Source organism: Lepisosteus platostomus, chromosome 6, assembly GCF_059453375.1.
Source record: "Lepisosteus platostomus isolate fLepPlt1 chromosome 6, fLepPlt1.hap1, whole genome shotgun sequence".
In the NCBI taxonomy this organism is placed as follows: Eukaryota; Metazoa; Chordata; class Actinopteri; order Semionotiformes; family Lepisosteidae; genus Lepisosteus; species Lepisosteus platostomus.
This window is the reverse complement of record NC_142616.1, coordinates 67,144,076-67,164,433: the sequence shown is the minus strand read 5'-3', so window position 1 is coordinate 67,164,433 and position 20,358 is coordinate 67,144,076. Positions and strand designations below refer to the sequence as shown.

Below are 20,358 nucleotides of genomic sequence, written 5' to 3'. Positions count from 1 at the left end.
CATTGTGGAGGGCCGTGTTTAAAGATCAGTTGTCAATACTGTTGTCAAGGCCCGGCCCTACAGGAGGCATTTCCTGGTTTTGGGGTTTGCCTTTGTCAAGGAGGCTCTGCGCTAAGCACTGTCACCCCACGTCCCCCCACTCAGACTCCTGAGCCTTTCCCAGAAGTCTGCTGTTCTTCGCTGGCGGGCGGCCCGTCCTCATCTCACCGCAGGCTGGGGGATGTGGAGGATCAGCCTTTGTCTCTCCAGGGAAATGAATCTCTTTGCTCTGAAGATAGCACTCGTCTGACATCAATCTCCGGGATTAGCTGCTGCAGAATAGGGTTTTATCCCCCACTAAACTTGAACAAACACTCTGACACCATTATCTGGGCACCTGCTTCTAGATTTAAAGCTCTTTATATGGGGATAAATATTACCTCTGAGATCCACCTCCCAGATCAAGATTTTGAAGATTTTTTTCTCACCTTTTTTTCCGCACGAATGCTTCAAAAAGTCAATCAAGCACTCCCAAATGACCCCCCCCCACCTTTTTTAATAAAGGGGCTTTTCCGTGTGCTTTGCTCTGTGCAGAGGGAGCTCTCGGCGGTTGTGTATGATCTGGAATCCTGCCCTCTGCTCTCCTGCTTGCTCTCTCTGAGCCAGGGGCACAAGGCTTGTCTTACTGTAACTCTATCAAGTGCAGTTTTGCATGATATTAATCCAGGACAGGATGGGAATTCTGAGACCTTGGGGGAAGAAAACTGAAAACTCTCTCCTCGTTGACATTCTTATTTTAAGAATCTTCTAGGCTGCACATCCCCCTCCTACTACGCTTCTGGAATTTCAGCCACGGCACTGGACCTGTGATCCCGTCTTTCGACTGCCCTGCCTGTCCGCCTGCCTGCGACTGCACTGTGAGGGAGCAGATGACGCATGATGCCAGGACACTGGGAATTGTTACGGTCGGTCCACACATATATTTCCACCCATTTATACAGTCGGGCCTTTTACTGGAGCGGCCTGAGTGCTGCTGTCCTGCGAGGGACTGGGGAGCCCCCAGTGAGTCAGTGAGACACTCCACTCCTCCAGTCAGTGCCCACTGAGCCCTCAGTGAGTCAGTGAGACACCCCACTCCTCCAGTCAGTGCCCACTGAGCCCCCAGTGTGTCAGTGAGACACCCCACTCCTCCAGTCAGCACCCACAGTGTGTCAGTGAGACACCCCACTCCTCCACTGAGCCCCCAATGTGTCACTGAGACACCCCACTCCTCCAGTCAGCGCCCCCAGTGTGTCAGTGAGACACCCCACTCCTCCAGTCAGCACCCACAGTGTGTCAGTGAGACACCCCACTCCTCCAGTCAGCACCCACAGTGTGTCAGTGAGACACTCCACTCCTCCAGTCAGAGCCCACTGAGCCCCCAGTGTGTCAGTGAGCCACCCCACTCCTCCAGTCAGCGCCCCCAGTGAGTCAGTGAGACACCCCACTCCTCCAGTCAGAGCCCCCAGTGTGTCAGTGAGACACCCCACTCCTCCAGTCAGAGCCCACTGAGCCCCCAGTGAGTCAGTGAGACACCCCACTGAGCCCCCAGTCAGCGCCCCCAGTTGCTGTGAGCAAGGCCAGGCTTGGCCCCTGCTCCTGCTGCCAGGAATCGGTGAAAACTGGATGGGAAACGTCGGATTAGTTTTAGTGTTCTGAGGGGGGAACTGAGAGGAAAGCAACACACACGAGTCCTTCTTCAATTTCCGTTAACGACCCTCTAACGAGGGTCCCCAGTAAAGGCCTGTTTCCCTGCTAATTGACGTGAGCAGCGATGGCCAGAGCGCCGGGGAGTAATTGCCGCGGACTCCGCGGCGACTGGCCGACTTCGCCAGACTGATCCTCGCGCCCCTCCTGGTCTCGGGGAGCGGCACTTCGCCCGCAGGCCGCAGAGCGAGAGGTAATTAAAGTGATTAGGATGCAAATAAAGGCCAGACTGGCAGGAAATTAGATGCAAGCCAGGGGAAGGCAGAGGGGCTCACCTTCATCAGAGCAAAATGTCATCCGTCACCTCATCACCTCAGGAGGGCCGAGAGGAGAGGAGAGGAGAGGAGAAGAGAGGGTGAGAGGAGAGGAGAGGGGGAGAGGAGAGGAGAGGGGGAGAGGAGAGGTGAGGAGAGGAGAGGGGGAGAGGAGAGGAGAAGAGAGGGTGAGAGGAGAGGAGAGGGGAGGGTGAGAGGAGAGGGGGAGAGTACAGGAGAAGAGAGGGTGAGAGGAGAGGAGAGGGGGAGAGGAGAGGAGAAGGGAGGGTGAGAGGAGAGGGGGAGAGGACAGGAGAGGAGAGGAGAAGAGAGGGGGAGAGGAGAGGAGAAGAGAGGGGAGGGTGAGAGGAGAGGGGGAGAGGAGAGGAGAGGGGAGGGTGAGAGGAGAGGGGGAGAGGAGAGGAGAAGAGAGGGTGAGAGGAGAGGGGGAGAGGACAGGAGAGGGGGAGAGGACAGGAGAGGGGGAGAGGAGAGGAGAAGAGAGGGTGAGAGGAGAGGGGGAGAGGAGAGGGAGGGAGGAGAGGAGAGGGGGAGAGGAGAGAAGAAGAGAGGGTGAGAGGAGAGGAGAGGGGGAGAGGAGAGGAGAAGAGAGGGTGAGAGGAGAGGGGGAGAGGACAGGAGAGGGGGAGAGGAGAGGGAGGGAGGAGGGTGATGGAGCGCTGAGCCCGAGGCCCCAGTACAGGCCCGGACGAGTCAGGACCCATCATCAGTCCGTATCCGTACTCCTCTACTCCGTATGATCGAGTCTAAGGAGAGAAAGAAGCAAACTACAAACAGTGTGACAGAGCAATAGAAAGAGTTGGGAACAACATCTTTATGACAAACCGCTGAGGAGGTACTGTGTTCTGTGCCTCAGCCTTTAGGAAATGTTCCTTCAGGAACACTTAAAAGGGGAGACTGACCTGTGTTTTTCCCAAGTGCCTCTTGTCTTGCTGGGGTGCCCCCACTGCCTGCTTCTGCGCCCCTCTGCAGATAAGGGGTCACCTTGCTGCCTCTACACCCTCTCTGTTTTGTCTTACAATAATCTACCAAAGCTGGCTGACTTTTCCTTTCTTTCATTTTTGAAGATCATAACTTCTTGCCTCTGGTTTTTAGCCTCAGCTCTGCTGAGCCCCTCTCTGGGGCGTGCTCAAGTCCTGAACTTTTAGCCGGACCTGGCAAATGGCATGCCGGGCTTCGGATTTGAAGCCAGACCTAGAGCACGAAGGGAATTCCGAATTCTTGGGCAAAAGAGATGACGGGGTGGTTGCTATGACGACTCCAGGATCTGCCTTCATCCCTCAATGAGCAGGGGGAGGCGGACACTGTGGAAGGCACTTTCCTCTGGAGATTTCAGATGTTCACGTACAGAGAAAAAAGAATCCTGTTGACAGCACAGGGTGTGCGTGTGTACAGGTATGTCGTCTGTAATAAATCCGGCATTCATCCAGAATTTCAAACACAGTTGGAAAAAAACTTAATAATAATTGCTTACACTTATATAGACACTCCACTCAAAGCTCTTTACAGGTCATGGGGATCCCCTCCACCCCCACCAGTGTGGTGTTTTGTCTTCCTTACACCAAGGGTGGCGGGAGTGTGGAACTCCGAGAAACGAAAGGATGAGATCAGTCGGGGGGGTCGATCGTATGCTCGAAGGAGCGTTTCCACGGCGCGACGGTGGGAGGGAGGGCGCTTGGGTGGGCGCCCAGGTGAGCAGGGGGCACTGGGCCGATCTGTTGATGCCCCTTTTACGCACGAATTTCCTGTACAGTTTGGAGCTCCCCTGGGCGTCTGGGCTGGTCGCCCAGGCTCCCCCCCACAAGGCCTCAAGGCATGAGAGGAGGACGGGGGAGCTGAGGATTGTGAGCGTCTGGGCTGAGTGCGGACCGGCTCCCCCCTGCCGTGGGCACACGCCCCCCCACAGCCCCCCGGCAGCCCCCCCCCCGCCATGCGCGTGCGCGTGTGTGTGTCCCGGGCCCGCGGGCCGCAGCCTGCGCTGTTAGCAGGATTGCCTGCTGACTCGGGCCTTTCTGGAACTTCCCTCCCCCGGACAGGACGGGCCAGCGCTGTGCCTGCACATCCTCTGTTCTGTCCCCGACACAAAGCGGGGCCATTGTCCCCCCAAATCCCACTGGCGATTACCTCCCTTTTGTCTCTCCCGCGAGGGTATTTGGCAGAAAGCTGAGAGAGGGGATTTTTCCCATGGAAGGGCTTCCACCCGGACGAGATGACCGGTGTGCGCCCCGGCCTTCCAGCACAATCCCGTCTGCTCGCCGCTTCCACGCGCGGCCCAGGCCCTCTTCAGGATCGGGACGCCTGCCCCGGGGGCCACCACAGCGCCGCCCCCCCACCGAGAGAGCCGCGCTCAACACAGCGCTCGTGAGGCTGCTCGGAAAACATTCGTGGACACAGAGAAAAGAAATCCTCTTGTGTGGACTGTCCTGGGTGTGTATCCTGCAGCCTGTAAAGTAAATAGACGATGGTAAAAATGAGTTTATTTACTTTACAGTGTATTAATCATACTCTGCTGCTGTCAGCAACAGGTTATTTCCCACACCTCAGTCAGGTCAACAGGAAGTAAATGGAGTGACCAAAATGTTGCACTTTTATTCCATGAACAGTGTGTCCTCAGTTCAAGGGAAGGTATTAATCCCTGGTGTTAAAGTTTGAACATGTGCGCTTGTGATAACTACATCCATTCAGTGTGCGGGTCAGGGATTGTCGGTGTGAGTGAGTGTGAACCAGTGCGTCAGTGAGTGTGAACTGGTGTGCGAGTTAGTGATTGTGAGAGTGAATCAGTGTGTGAGTGAGTGAGTGATTGTGAGAGTGAATGAGTGTGTGAGTGATTGTGAGTGTAAATCAGTGTGTGACTTAGTGATAGTGAGAGTGAATCAGTGGGTGATTGAGTGATAGTGAGTGTGAATCTGTGTGAGTGATTGTGAGTGAGTGTGTTTTGAGTGGCGTGGGGCAGGGGGTGGTTGTGACTGTGTAATGACACTGTTCTGTCCGAACTGCCCAAGGTGCGATGGTCCCTAGACAGACCTCTGGGAAGAGGAGGAAGGACTCCGAAGGGCTACGGAGCAGGCAGGCAGGACAGGAGCTGAGAGAGAGACGGGAGAGAGGCAGCAGCACGAGCTCCTGTCCTCCTGGGAGCACACTGCCCTACTTCGCTCTGTTAGAAGTAGGTTACTACTCCTTCTATTCTTGCTGCTCTGTGTGGGCTTTTTTTAGACTAGGCTGAAGCCCTGGCAGGAGCTACTCGTGGTACAGGGAAGACAGCGGAGGCTCTCAGCTGATTGGTGCCAACTCTCTCGGTGACTCTCTACTCTCTCCTCCAGGGCGCTGGTTTAATTGCTGGAGGGGCTTCATAGGAAACACGTGCGAGACGGGGTACTGCTGGCACTCAAATACCAGGAGGATCACAGAGAGGGGGCGTACAGGAACGGAGGCCTGTCCTGTCCAAAACTGAGAACACGGGCACGCAGGCTTCTGCTTTCGTGCGGCGTCTCTGCAGTTGACAGCACACTTTGGAAACAGCTGGGTAGACGCCAGTGCAGATCCTGTGCACCATGTCTGAACTCGCTGGGATGAGCCTTGTAGGACCCAGAACAGGACCTGTATCTGTCTTCACACAGGCTGCCATCACATCATCCAGGTGGGGGCTGTGCATCGATGGTGGTGGAGGGGAGTCCCTGTTACCTGTAAAGTGCTTTGAGTGGAGTGTCCAAAAAAAAGCACTGTTTAAGTGTAAGTAATTGTATTGCAGAACATGTTTTTAAGTGCTCGGAGCTGAGCAGTAATAAAACATACGTCACACATAGAACTTCTCACGTAAAATTAATAATCTGTGTGCACACATAAACATCATTGCACGCCGATCTGCTCTCCAAGGACACGAGACCAGGCGGCGATGAGACTCGGGCCCTGCCTCACAGGGGCGACTACGGTCCAGCAATCTGCAGTGGGAACTGTTAGCATTTTGGCCTGCTGATTGACTTTCAGTGAATCATCTTCTGACAGTAAGATGTTTATAACTGTATCCAAAAGAAACAATAATACAGAGGCAGCTGGTGGTGTAAATTAAAATTATTCAATGTAGTTTCAAGAATGCAAGTTAATTTTGCACCTCACTGAGCCCCATATTGGTCTCCATAGTAATGCCAAGGGTTGGGGTTCTGAAGCCATAACAACGTGAAACTGTCTTCTCCTGAGTTTTGGGGGGATTTACTGAGGTGAAAGAGTGCAGCCCTGAGCTTTTCTGTGCCACCCCAGCAGCGCAGGACGAACCCCTAAGAAAGAGGTAACAATACCCACTGTCACTGATGAAACTTTGCTTTTTAAAAATACTTTATAAGCAAACACAAAACTAAGCACCTTCACACTTAATATTTTGCGCTTGCTATCACCTTTGCTGGGCACGACTGAAAATGCGCGGTTTTCTCTCTCTCCTGGGTGTGTGTGTCGAAGCAGCACAGCACCAGGCTCCACAAGGAGCCCCTCGAACACCGCAGCCGCGGCCGGCAGCCGGGTTCCCGCCTCTGACGTCACGCTGCGCGCAGGAAGCCGCGTGAAGCCGAGGGGAACGAACGAACAGCCGAAGGTGGACACGTCCGCCGGGCGCTTTGAAGACACGCTCGCTTTTTTCGCATTTGTTTTCGAGTGCTCTTCGGGGGAAGGGGCTGTGTGTGCTGGGCTCGAGGTGGTGGGGGGGGACTTAATTTCCTTCACCCTCTTCGGGGCCCCTCGTGCTTCCTTTGTGTGCACTACCTTAGCCCCCCATCTCTGTTGTCAGGGCAACCAGTAAGCATGGACGCCTGGTTTAATTACAATCTCAATCCTTCTTCAGCAGCGAAAGCCTCTCTCTCACTCACTCACACACACACCCCTGCGCATACACACACAGAGAGACTTTCATTTGCACACGCAGAGAGAGAGAGAGAGAGGGGGAGAGAGAGAGGGAGATAAATGCAAAAAGGGGCAGAGAATGAAAGTGCTGCCCAGCGCTATTTGGATAAAAAGCCCCATTCAGCCCCTGTTCTCCCCTTTATTAACCCGCCTCGCCGCTCCGCGCACTGCCCCAGCGAGGAGGTGGGCTCGCGCTCAGGTACGAGCTCCTTCCGTTCCCTTGTCCTCGCCCTCCCATTGGCTCGCGACGCCGAACGCTTTTGTTCTCCCCCCCCCCCCCCACCCGACCTCCGCCTCCCCCCCCCCCCCACATCACCACCCTCTCTCCCTCGCCGCGCGGATTGAATGGAACGACACAGCGCGCGCCTCAGCCTCCAAACTTCTCCCGGCCGCCCGCACAGGGGGCATCTCTCTCTCTCTCTCCCTCTCACACACGCACACGCACACGGGCGAGCGTGGAATCGGCACCTGCCGGCGCGCACACCCCGCCCCCCCTCCCACCACCACCACCACCGAGGACGGGTTCGGCTTCTCTCCGGCTCCCCCGGTCCAGCGGGAGAGGAGAGCAGAAAGTCCGCTCCGAAGGAGTTCGCCTCGCCGGTAAGATGGTTTTTTCTTTCCTCCTCCGTGCCTGTAGCAGCGCGACCAGCCCAGCCCAGCCCGGCGGCGCACGGAGGCGCCAGTGTCGGAATGGCCTGCAGCAGTGTGCACAGAGGCGCGAGCAATGCGTGTGTGTGTGTGTGCGCTCGCTTTTCCGTGGTTGTCGTTGTTGTTGTTTGCAATTTGCGGCTGTTTAAAGGGCGATCAGACGCCACGGCTGTCGGGGGACGTGTGACACAGTGCAGGTAGGGCTCAGGTGCGGACACCCGCCTCACACCTGCTGCCGGCTTCCTCCGACTCCGGCAAACTCGTGCGTGTGAAGGGATGCCGTGTAGAGGCGTGTCCGTGCCGCCCAGACCCATGTACCTGCTTCTCTGGTTATTTCGGAAGCGCTTCTCCGGTCCTGGAGATTTTCCCTCCGGGGCGGCGGGAGGGACGGGCAGGGAAAGACACGCACAGTAACGACGGAAAAGTTAATTTTTTTCCCGAGCGAGACACGCGTCTGTTTCAGAAGGGAAAGGGGAAAGCGGGTCGGAACCCCAGTGGGTTCGGTCGGCTGGCAAAGACAGCAGCTCCTCCGGCTGTATTCCTCGCCGGTTCTGTCCGGGTCCCGACCCGCTTCTGCATCGGACAGTATCTGTTGGCTTAGCCGGGTCCTTCTTCCACTGGACTTTCAAGTCATGTGGTATATTCTTCATCTCCTTCTCATCATCCTCGCCATCGGTATTAACGCTCTCGGGCGGACTGCTGGCGACGGAACCGCGGGTGGGCTTCATACAGCACCTCACCTTCCTCCGGGCTGACGTTCCCAGCCGAGCCCGGGCCGGGGGGAGAACCGACACCAGGTCGAGAGTGAACGCGTGCGGGAGGGGGCGGGAGCTCGGCTGATTTTGTTTAAGGAACAAGTAATAGGTTTATTCCATGCTGAAAAAAAGGAGAAAGAGAACACAACGTTTCGGCCGTGGAGCCTTCTTCAGGTGTCATTTTGTTTAAGGCGTCGTCTGGGGTTGGGTTTTTGTCTGGTTTTGACGGAGACGAGGGACCCGTGGGGTGTCACGCGAGGGCTGATCCTCTCTGCTCGCGAAGGGTTTGGCTCCTGTTGATTCATCGCTGCGCGGCGCTGCCTGTTTTCTCGAGATCGCTTGTCGGTGCGGATGAGGATGGGGGTTCGGGGTTAAGTTCACCCCTCCTCCGCGCCCCCCCCCCCCGTGGTGGCGCACCTGTGTCTCCGAGGGAGAGACGCGCCGCGGCCGCCTGCACAGCGACGGCTCCCGTGGAAGAGCAAGACCAGATCCGGAGACGTAAACAAGAAGAAGAAGAAGAAGAAAAAGTTTTCTAAAGTTATTTTTCCGTCTCCGGCGACTTTCACGCTGTTTCTCCGCGGGTGTAACGAGCCGCTTGTCATCGGTCAGGATAGCGCTGCTTCGGCGAGGGTCGCTCTCTCAACTGCGTTAACTCGGACACCGGTGTGTCCGCCCAGCGCTACAACGATCCCCGCAGCAGTGCCGGGGGAAGAATTATTTTAGCGAGGTCATCCGTATCTCCGCGCTCTGATGCTGCATCCTGCTGGTCTTCAGAAAAGGAAAGTGTGACGTCTCCGTCCCTGCGGAAAAACAGGGGCTGTTCTCCCCGAGTTTCTTTTCCCGGGACTGCCAGGGTTTGGATCTGCAGTCGGGGGCTGCGGAGGAGGCTGGGGTGGGGGGTGACCCCCAGGGACAAGGCCCGTGCGTTTGACACCAGCCCGTCCCTTCGACTGCGGCTATCCGGCCCCCGCTGGCCTGACCTCAGGGCTCAAGCGAGGTCACAGGTCTCCGGTGCCGCCCCCCGAAGACTAATCCCCCCGCAGGACGTGCGTCGGGCCCGGAGCTCCGCGTGACCCGGCCGGGCTCAGCGGGGAGCTGGACTCTGGGGCGTCCTGCTCGTTCCTCCGAAACGAGCCGCCGGGAAGATCGCTGCGCGAGTGGGCCGGAGCTCATCCGGGCGGTGGGCAGCGGAGGAGGAGGGTCCGGGGATGTGGTGATATCCCCTGTCAAGGGGGACATTGGGGTGATGTGGACTCGTCACCCTGTCATCGTGTCTGGGGTTGTCTTGGTTTCTGCTGGGGGTGTGGCTCCTCAGTGCCCAGTGACACAGGCGCATGTCGTGAGCCCGTGACCGCCCACGCCTGCCCTCTGACAGGTGAGCCCAAATCACCGGCTCTGAAGACCGGACCACCTGGGAGCTATTCAGAGGTCACAGACGAAACCTGTTCAATGGACACCGGCCCTGGAGAGCCGATTGATCTGAAGGGTTTTGCTCCAAATGATCTCTAAATCAGTTCATCAAAAATTTGTTCACAGCTCAATTGTTCTGTCCAGGATTTAAGAGGTCGGTGATTCAGGGGTGGGATCTGAAACCTGCTGTAATGAGCTCCGGTGCTGGGCGGTCCTAAATGTTCACTGTGCTTTTAGAGACTCTGGGAAGTGTGCTACTCTGTCTGCCTTTTTTACTGAAGCCCAGGTTTGTCTTTGGGGGGGAAAAAACTGCTGCCGTGTTTTCTTTTTGCATCTAACTGAGGTTTGAAAGCAGGACGGAGCAGGAACAGCCTCAGAAAATCGGCTCTCCTGATTCTGAGCTGCTTCATGGTGCTGCCTGGGAGTGCTCACAATCCTCTGAGGGTCCCCGCAGTTCCGCTGGACTTCTTCAGAACCAGCAGGGAAACATGAATCAGTCGACACGAGTGGGAACTACAGGGCAGAGCATTTAAGGCTGAGAACATGAGGCACTTCTTTACACTAAGGGTTGTGGGAGTGTGGAACAAGCTGCCCAGCTGTGTCGATGGAGCCGAAGCACAGGATCTGTTTTTTCCAGAGTGGACTGGATGGGACCCCTTGGTCCGTTGCAACTCTCCGCAATCCCCTCGGTTTTAACTGTGTGCATGTAATTAGAGTTTCAGAAGGGTGTGCGAAACCAGTAGGAACAGAAGACAACCGATCACAAAACCAGAACCGCAGGACTCGGCTGGGCCTCGCCGTTCCGGCGCTGCGCTCTCTCCAGTCCTCTGATCTAGTTTTGAGCAGCGATGACCAGAGCAGCGCCGTGTTATAAACTGGGTCACCAGCTCCACATCCCCGATTCAGACACCCGGTTGTTCTGGAGGCTCTCCTTCAGTAGTTCTTTTTTTTTCTTTGACGATCTGCCTGGATGCGCTCGCTGACTGAGGCAAACAGGAGCCTCTGCCTCGGGGTCTCTGTCGTGGGCGTGGGACAGCCTGGCCGCGACCCGCCGGGGACGGACCTCCGGGCGGAACCGGGATAACGTGCGCGTGCCGTCCGCCGGCTCGTGGGGTCCAACCAACCTTGCAGGAGATGCAGGAAAAAAAAGAGAGAATTTATCGCAAAAAGATCATTTCTTCTGCAAAAGGTGGAGAAGAGCTTCAGCACCCCCTTCCCCTCCACCCCCCCCCCCTCTCTCTCCTTTACCTTCCCAGGAGCCGGACCGCGCTGGCGGGCTGTGCCTTTGGTGGCCTCGGTGTAATAAAGAGTTTGTAAAAAAACAGAAAGTCCGCAGGAAGGCTTGGGGGGCAGACGAGTCTTCCCTGCCTGCTCTCTCTCTCTCTCTCTCTCTCTCTCTCACACAGACAGGCGCTGCCCCGGCGGCGTGCTCTGCGGCCCTGCTGGGGGCAGTCATGTGCTGCTCTGGGGTGGCGAGGGGGAGGGGGGAGGGGCAGGAGCAGGAGAGGAATGTCTCTTCCCCTCCGCAGCCGGCAATCCCAGCTTCCTCCTGCTGTGTCCCTGTCGGATTTAATCTCCAGCAATAACCAAGCGCGGCGGTTGAGCTTCAGTGCGCTTTACCTGACCGGGGCATGACTTGCCTCTGGCATGCATGTGACCCTCCCCCCTCCATCCCGGAAAAGAAGAATTCCGCTCTCCTGCCCCAGACATGCCCCGCTGCACCTGGGAGGAGCGTCCCCAGAGCGACTCTTCCTGTCCCAGGCATGCTGGGAAACATTCCTCTTCCCCTTGGTGAGCACGGAGTAGTCTCGAGAAAGCAGGCCTGACGAGCTCACGATCCTCTCTAGGACCGAGATTCCAGGTTTGCGGTTCTGCTCCCGAGGGATGCCAGCTCTGAGGGTCTCATCTGGCCTGCGACCTGGCATGGCAGCTTGTTCCACACTCCCACAACCCTTTGTGTAAAGAAGCAGCACCTCCTTTTTTTGGTTTTTATGGGTCACTTCCACAGCTGTCCGAGGTGGGTTAGGCTGATCCAGTTAGGCTTTACATGGACCTGTCTGTCCTTTACCAAGGTCTTAAGCAGGAACCCCTCCCCAAGACAGGACCAGACACCCTGCAGACACACTGGCCCCCAGGACAGGACTGTCTGAGTTTTCCTAGTGAAAAGCTCCCTTCTCTCTCTTCCCCGGAGACAGAAATCCACAGACCCCGGCTCCGGGAGACCTGCCTGTCTGGGATTAGAGCTCGGGGTGCTGGTCAGGCAGGGGACCAGACAATGTGTGGGCCGTGCTCTCGGTCATGGGAGCGCAGGGCTCTCCTGTCCCAGGGATGGTGTCACTCTGGCTGAGAGCCCACGCACCTGAAGAGGGGTATTTACACACCTGCGCACTTGAAGGGGGGTATTTACACACCTGCGCACTTGAAGGGGGGCATTTACACACCTGCATACCTGAAGGGGGGTATTTACCCACATACACACTTGAAGAGGGGTATTTACACACCTGCACACTTGAAGGGGGGTATTTACACACCTGCGCACCTGAAGGGGGGTATTTACACACCTGCGCACCTGAAGGGGGAGTATTTACACACCTGCGCACCTGAAGGGGGGTATTTACCGAAGATCAGTCTACAGCTGCTAATGAAGCAAAGAGAGGCTCATGTCTTGTCTAAAATATACCTGCTGATTGGGAATTTAACAAATAAAACACAGGTTTGTTCAGTTGCACCAGGCCTCCTCGCAGTGGAAATGGAATTATCTTTAGGAAAATCATCCTCGTCTCTCGCTGGTGCCCTTGCTTTTCCTGGGGATCTGGGGCAGGCGGTTGTCTCACTGGGAATGTGACCTGCATTCCATATTAGGACTTGAATGGCACTGAGCTCCCTAGGTGTCTAGTCAGGCTGAAGTGTAGCCTTTGTTGTTTCGGTTAGAATTCCGGGAAGAGATCGCGTTACTGCAAGACTGTAAGTGCTTTTGTCTGATTGCCTTTGTAATTTTGACCTGATTTTGCAGGTTAGTTCAAAAAGCTGCGATTAGTTAAAAAGGTGGCAAAAAACCCCAAAAAATTGCAGTCGAAAGCATTGTTCTGTGATCTTGCCTGGTCTGTGACATTGGTGCGTTTATCTTTTGAAAAACCTGGAGAGAGAGAGATGACATGTAACTGATACACTTTCTCAGCATAACTGACTTTAGCTACGTTGGATGTTAGTTGATATTTTTCTGGGATGTTTTTGTTTTATTAACCTGTGAGGAAACTGAGGTGGTGGGTCGTCCTTATGCTCGAGGGGTGAGGTACCCAGACTGGACCGCTGGCTGGTGCCCCAGTGACCGCAGGCAGACTGAGGGGGGGCAGGCGGAGAGAGAGAGGTCAGACCATACATGGCATGTAACGGTCTCTCCATGTTTATTGAGGATGCCTGCTCACATTGAAGAGCACTTCAATGGCTGCCTGAACACGAGAGCCCTCCTGAAGAGGACGCACTCAGCGCAAGACAGGCAGGGATCTGCGTCTGTGAGGCTGTGGATGGTCCCACTGTGAGGGCGCTGAGGCTGCTGGGGAGGGTGTGTGCTGGGAGATAGTCCGTCCAGACTGACTGATCTTGCTCAGGGCTGCTCCTTCGGGGTCCTGTGGGTCTGGACTGGACTGGAAAAACTGGGCTTTTGAACAGCACAGACCAAGTTCCACATGGAACTTGGCCCCTCGGCCTCCAGCACCTCCGTGAAGTGAGAGAGGAAACACAACAGCGAGAAAGTGGAGCTGAAGAAGAGCAGGCTATTGAAATTCTGGGAACGTTCGTCCGTATTTCTGGTGGTAAATATTTAATTGAAGCAAATTGCACACTATGCTTTCCAGGCCGCGTGCGCGCACGCACACACGCACACACACACTCTCACTCACACTCTCTCAGACACACATTCACGCACACACTCACACTCCCACAGCCCCGCTCCTGTCCTCCGTCCCCTGTGCTCTCTGCCGTGAAGGCGAGCCGACGTGCAGCGAGGAAGACGAGTGCCCGAGGGAGCTCTCGCGCTCCGCTGCTCCGAGCTCTGCCGGGGAGAGAGCGCGGGCCGCTGGAATTGTCAGGAGAGTGCGGGCGAGGAATTCAGCTCCCTGCTCCGGGGGTCTGGAGGGGGTGGAAGGGGGCCGGCCATGACCATTTCCCCAGCAATAGGAACCCAGCCTCCATTTTGCTAACGAGTTTTAGGCCTCTAATCAGCCCACTTGCCAAATAGTTGAGCTCGCCGCGGCCCCCCGCCTTCTCCCCTTCCTCTCCCCCCTTCCCTGCGGCGACCTGCAGGAATGCCGTTAATTTAAATCTGTAAACCGTCGGATGCTGAGGACGGAGAGGAGACTGGATATGGAAATTCAAGTGGTCTGGCCCGACAGGGAAGTGGTCCGAAAACAAGGATGGCCTCCCTCCTCTGGTGCTCCTGCGGAGCTGCAGAACCAAACCTGAGGGGCCTGCTGGAAGCTACCTGGAAGAGCATTTAAACCGAGGACAGGGAGGCGCTTCTTTGCACAGAGAGTTGTGGGAGTGGGGAACGAGCTGCCCGGTTTCGAGCTGATTCCCTGGTTTCCTCCAAGCATGAGATCCTGGGACCAAGCAGGCCCTGGCTGGGCGGCTCGTTCTCCTCTCGCTTTGTAACCCCTTCTGTAACGCATGCTTGCTTTCGTCTCTGCCTGCCGCTCGGTGTCGAGGTTTTGGGGGGTGGAGGGGGGAGGCCGAGGGAGTGAGGTTTGGTGGCGCCCAGCTCTGACCGTGGGGCATGGGCTGACGTCAGGCAAGGCCTAGGGAGGATTTGGGGGAACAAAGCAGGTCGTTTTCAAAGACCTGTACTACCTCACAGCAGGACAGCAGGCGGCGGGGCTCTTTAACCACAGCTGGCCCGTGAAAGGATCCTCCACACGCAGCGAAGCACAGGGGATTCCCTATTCGATCTTAGAAGTACCCACCTGCTGTATTCAACTCGTGATGCACTCCAGAATACAGCCTGAGTGTTATTCAGGATTCTTTACTCGAGGTCTGTATACGGAGCTGAACATTTTAAGCAGGTTTTGGGTGACTGTCTGTTTTTCCTGGGGGGCCCTGTTCAATGGGGGTTAATGGAGCCTCCGTTCTTGAGGGGCGAGCCTGGGTCCGGCCTAGCTGTTGCGCGACGGATCGGATTCTGACAGTTGCCGTCTTTCAGCCAAGCTGTAAAGCAGAAATCGGGGCGAGGCCTTCGAGAGTCCCAGTGCCCTTCCGAGACCTTCCAAAAATAAAACCCCAGGCGCCCTCCGGTACGGAGGACTCACGGGTTTGCAGTGGATTATGTTGGAGGGGGAGGCGCTGTCCTTGATCCTTGACGTCTGTGGAACAGGCGTGGCGCTCGGCGGGGAGAACAGCAGAGTTTGTTTGGTTTGGAAAGTCACCCTCTCCGCGAGTGACCCACGCGCCACCAGGGGACGCTGTGTGCCCGGCTCTGTTCTGGACCTGGTATCGGGCCCACAGAACACAGCCCTCGTCACTCTAGGGTCACTCCCCGTTCCGCCGCTGGGGTCTGGAGACGGAGCACTGCAGGCCGTTCCGCTAGACTCGGATGTGAACTCGCGGGAGACTGGTGAGGTCGCTGAAAGGGAAGAGTGGGAAATGTACGGAGTTTAACACGCGCAGGGGGATTTCACTGTTGGCTCCACCAGGCTGAGCTGCCCTTGACCTGTGTCCCCTCCCTTCAGGAGAGCTCGGAGCAGCGGAGCACAGGAGTGACAAGACGAGGAAGAGGAGGAAGGTCACAGGCCGGACGGGAGGTGAAGGCCGGGGAAAGGTAAGCTCACCCAGATGTGATGAAGAAGGAAATGGTGACTCGTTGGTCCGGGGGTGGGGCGCCAGTCAGATTCGCCAGCAGTGCGACTGGTGCGTCTCGGGCTCTGGTCTTTCACCCTCCGGGTCACGCGCCCCGGGTCGGTGTGTGACCTGGACAGGCCGCAGGCTGGGAAGTCCAGATGGGACCAGAAGGAGTCATTTTGCACTTTTCACTGCTTTAACACTACTGATTTGGAACTTTTCACTATCAGGAATTGGTCATGCCTGGGTGATTTAACATCGGAACACTTTCCTTGCGATCAATTAAGCGGGTAGTTTATAAAACTCAGAAATCCTTTGGGACCCCTTGTAAGATCAGCCCTCCAGTGTTCTCGTAATTGTGATTGATTAATGGATCAATAACCTCCAGGTGTTCCCAGTCCTTAGAAAACTGCCTGGAACGGGTCATCCCCTTAAAGTGCTATTATCATTTATTGAATAATGTGTCATTATTGAATCAACTCAGTATCGATTAGTGAATATTGCCCACTGATCACGACACACAGCAATGACAACATGAGAGATGTCAGCACCATCTGTCTTCGAACCCGCCGCAAAGGAGAATCCAGCTCCTTCTGATCCCTTGTTATTGCCGGTAGATTAAGAACCCTGTACTCGTTAATAATCAGGAGCCCCTGCTATGCCATTGGAGCTTTAGCGTAGTTTTCATTAAAAGCAGATTATTTCACAAATGCAAATGTGCAAGAGCTTCTCGCAGTACCCCTTAAACAGAACAGCCGAAAACGATCGAAATGAGGGACAGCCGCCTTGCTGTTAAAATGGCCGCCTCGCGCCAGATACCCGCACTGCCTTCGCAAGTGGGTTCATGCGGCGCTTGCCCTGCGAGTTCATTCCTGCTTTAAAAACAAGACGATGAAGAGGTCTTCCTGCAGGCACACGAACCCCATTGATGGAGAGCGAAGGCCTGGACTGACAGCCCCTGGAGAAGGGGGTGGGACGACTCTCCGATAAGGACGCTAGAAATAAATCTGTGTCAGGACCTCCCGGGAGAAGACGGGACGAGAGGAGAAATCGGTGAACCTGCGCGCAGCGCTGCAGAGCCGCCTCTATATGGGTCAGATTCACCTCTGCGCCCAGTCTCCCGGTCTCCTGCCTTTGAACAACTGAGATACAATTCGATTTATTAATTCTGCGCGTCTCAGGGGGAGAATGGGGGTCCTGTCATCATCCTTTCTCCCTGAAAAACACTTTCTCCCTCTTCACAGTGCTGGTCTCATCCTTCCCTCCATCCTTAGGCGCTCGTACGGAGCTCTCATTTTAATTTAAACCGTCAGAGTCACAGGTAAAGCGGACTGACCACGGACACCCTCTCCTCTTGCTTTGCACTCCCACAGCACCCTGCTCATTGCTAAGGGCCAGAATCGACTGGCGCTGGGCCGGGGGGCGCGGCCGGCCGGCCGGGGCTCGGCCCAGACGGTCTCTCCGGTCACACCTGACTCGCGCGGTGCCAGTCCGGCCTCGTTGACCATCTGCTTTTGGTTCTCGAACCCAGAGGAAGGTTGGGGCGGTTCTGTGACAGGGTCCCGGGGACAATATAGCGCCTTGTCTGGCGGGAGTCTCCACCCCTGGCGCTGCCCCGGGAGGAGAGAGCGTTCAAGCGAGTGCCTTGATAAGGCGCCGGCAGATATCATTACAGGAAGCTGCGTAACATCCCCCCCTTTCCTGTGCAGACACCCATTTAAACAGCTCTGGGCTGTCTGGTGGTTTGTACCTGGTGCGTTTGGTAGCTCCGCAGAAGCCACTATTACTGCTTCCTGTGCGCAGAAGAAAGAGGAAGCGCTCCTCCCAGGGGCCGGCTCGTGCGATTATAGCCAGGCGCCGGGAGGAAGCTGCCCTCCGGGATCACGGCTGCGGTGTTTTGGTCTGGAAGGCCCTCGGGTTCTGGGCGAGCCGGGCCGGACCCAGCTGAGCCGGCGCTCTCAATTAAAGGAATGAGCGGCAGTCTGTGACGGGGGGGCGCTGGCCCCCACGCAGAGCTCCTCACTGGCCCCGAGCAGCACGTCCCCCTAATGCTGTTAATTCAGAGCAATTCTGTGACCCGTTCATAATCTAGCACTCTCCCAGCTTCTGTTTCAGCTCTTTGTTCCACTTTCAAAAATTAGTTTTGACTTCCATCTTCTCTCAGCACCTTACCCCAGTGACATTCTCTGCCTCTCCTCCCACCACCCCTCCCACCACTTCACTACATCTATTCAAACTACATTTCCCATCACCCACCACTACCACCTAAACTTAGAACTACATTTCCCATCACCGCCAAAAACTACATTTCCCATCACAACACCTGTACATCATTTCCTCAGACAACACCTGACAAGGCAACAGTTTACTCCACAACCAAGCGCCACTGTAAAACGTTTGTGCAGACATTGTCCAAGATGAGCTCCCAACTAACGGATCACTTGTCACCTGGAATATATATAAAACATAAGAAGTGTTTTACATAAGTGAGTGGTGAAGGACCTACCATTACGTAGTTCCTTTAATAATACCCTAGACCCAGCTTCAGAGTTGCTGCCGCCCTGCTGGCCAGGCTAGACCAGGGCCTGGCAGGGCAAATGCATTATTGGAAGAATGGGGCTTCTTTCAATCATGCAGAGGGACTGAAATAAAAAAAAAACTTAATACAGCCTGTAGTTTGTGCAGAATATGACAACAGCAAATTAATCTAAGATATTATTTTGTGAGAGGCTTTTGGGAAATTGCATAGCTGCACTAATTGCGCAATTAGCTAAGAACAATTTTGTTTTAATGAGAAGAGCTAATGCCCCTATAAATATTTATGTGCGGCATAACGCGTCCTCATTTGTGCTCTGAAACTGTCGCTTGCTCGCATAAGAGATCTTTTCTAGAGATGTGCCAGGGGTGTGCCCGGCCATGTTGTTGAAGCCGATACCCTGGTGCAGTCAAGACACAGCTGGAGGAGCTCCCCAGATGGACAGGCCGCTGTTCCTAGGCGAGACTGCGCTGGACATGGCTCGTGACTGCGTGGGGAAGAGCCCAGCCCGTCTGGCGGTGAGTAATGCAGACTCGGCAGTAGAGACAGTCGTGCTAGAGCCCGTGCTCGTGGCTGTGAGCTCCTCGGGGATACTGAGCTCTGTTCTGGTCACACTGGGTCGGGAGGAGGCCGGGCCTGACTACCGTCTTGCATTTGAAAGAGGTTTTAAAGCACACTTCCCTCTCTGGAGCCAAGCTGGTGGGATCGTGCCTAACACCAGCTCAGAGGCGGAGAGTGGGTGCGTATTCATGTTTGTGCACAGAATGCCTCAGCCAAAGCAGCAGTCAGGTGTTTGTCACAGCTGCACTCAAGTCTCTGTCATTCTGCCACAGACGGCGTGCCGGGGCCTTGATGCAGGACTCCCCCTGGGGCAGTCACCACCGAGCCCTGTCCCTTTCCGCTGCTCGTTAGACAGCAAAAACACAGAGACGTCACCCCTTCTCCACCAGCACAGCAGCAGCCCTTCTCCAGCGGTGATTACTGCTCAGGACCGTCTGTGGCACGGCTCCCTGGTGGCGTGTTTATAGCCTCAACGTGTTAAATTGTTCTCACTGCTCTCTGCGTTTCATCTCGTTATGATGTCATAACGCTGCTCTAATGCAGGGGGCAGTACAGCGGTCTGCAGTGCCCCCTGGTGGTGCGAGTGGCTAATACACTGCAGGGCTGCTGGGGGGCTATTTGTCAGGTCCTGTGGCAGTCTGTGCACGTCGTACGTGTATCGCAGCCTTTTAGTGCTCATGCAGAGCACTTAGATTGACAAGGCCTTTATTTCAACCCCAAATGGCAGAAAATTATTCAGTTGAATCTGATCATCTCCCCCCTGCCCCCCCTCTGCAATCGCACTCAGGGTGTAGAATAACGCTCTTTTCTCTCCAGAAGCTCTGCTCCAGAACAACTGGCCTTGTTGGGGGTGTTTGTATGTTTTGTTGTACTGCTGGGTAGATAAAGTTTGACTCGGAAGAGAGATCCAGGGCGAGTGTGTGGGACAAGCTGTCCTGTCGCGCTGTCGGTGCTGCGTCACTAGTGCACGTTCTCGGGGGGGGGGGGTCCTCTTGGGGGTGTGCCGCGGCTCCTATGGTTACAACACGGCAGGGCTGAGCCGACGAGATTCCTCTCGCCTGCAACCCCGATGCCTGAGGATCCCAGAACCCCGATTCCTCTCTGCACCCCGGAACCCCGGATTCCTGCCGCCTGCAGCCTCGTGCTTTTCCAGACCACGATGCCCTTGCGGTCCGAGGCCGGGCGTGAGAACCGGGCCCATGTCCGCTGGACTCGGAGCCGCCCCCCCCAGCGCATCGTCCCGCTGTGCTCTATGGCTTTTTATTCCTATCTGACGGCTCTGGAGGCTCATATAGGGATGGAAGCCATGCAGCACGGTGGGGCCCCACCCTGCCCCTCCCTCCCCCCCCCACCCGCATGGCGCGTGGTCACCGTTGAAGTCCTGCTGTCGGGCCTCTCTGCTGGACAGGTGTGGAGAGTCTGTTCACGGCCGGGTGTGTCTGAGGCAGGGCTGCTCCTGGGGGCCCATGGGTGGCCAGCTGAGATGTCACTCCCAGTGAGCGGTCCGGTCCGGTCCAGAGCCCGGCTGATCCGAGACAGAACAGATCCTGGAGGCCCAGCCCACACCCCCGCTGCGTCACACAGTCGATCTCCTCACCTGACTCGAGAACGGGATGAATTTGAACCATTTGACTGTTTTATGGTCTTAAACACACTGCGTTTCCCTGCTTACCTGTTGCCTTTACAAACCTTTCAGTGGAAGTGAAAACTTGCAGATGTTTCACTCAGACAG

At 55.9% G+C, this 20,358-nt stretch overlaps 2 long non-coding RNA genes across 2 annotated transcripts in view; one reads left to right on the top strand and one right to left on the bottom strand.

Annotated features, from left to right (window-relative positions):
• Window positions 1-20,358, bottom strand: part of LOC148662208 (uncharacterized) — a 146,727-nt gene that overhangs the window by 40,800 nt on the left and 85,569 nt on the right. The gene's annotated exons all lie outside the window — the stretch shown is intronic.
• On the top strand, window positions 3,965-6,161 carry LOC148662219 (uncharacterized). Its single transcript, XR_015939687.1, has 3 exons — window positions 3,965-4,427; window positions 5,003-5,163; window positions 5,321-6,161. It is a non-coding gene; the product is annotated as an uncharacterized LOC148662219 (long non-coding RNA).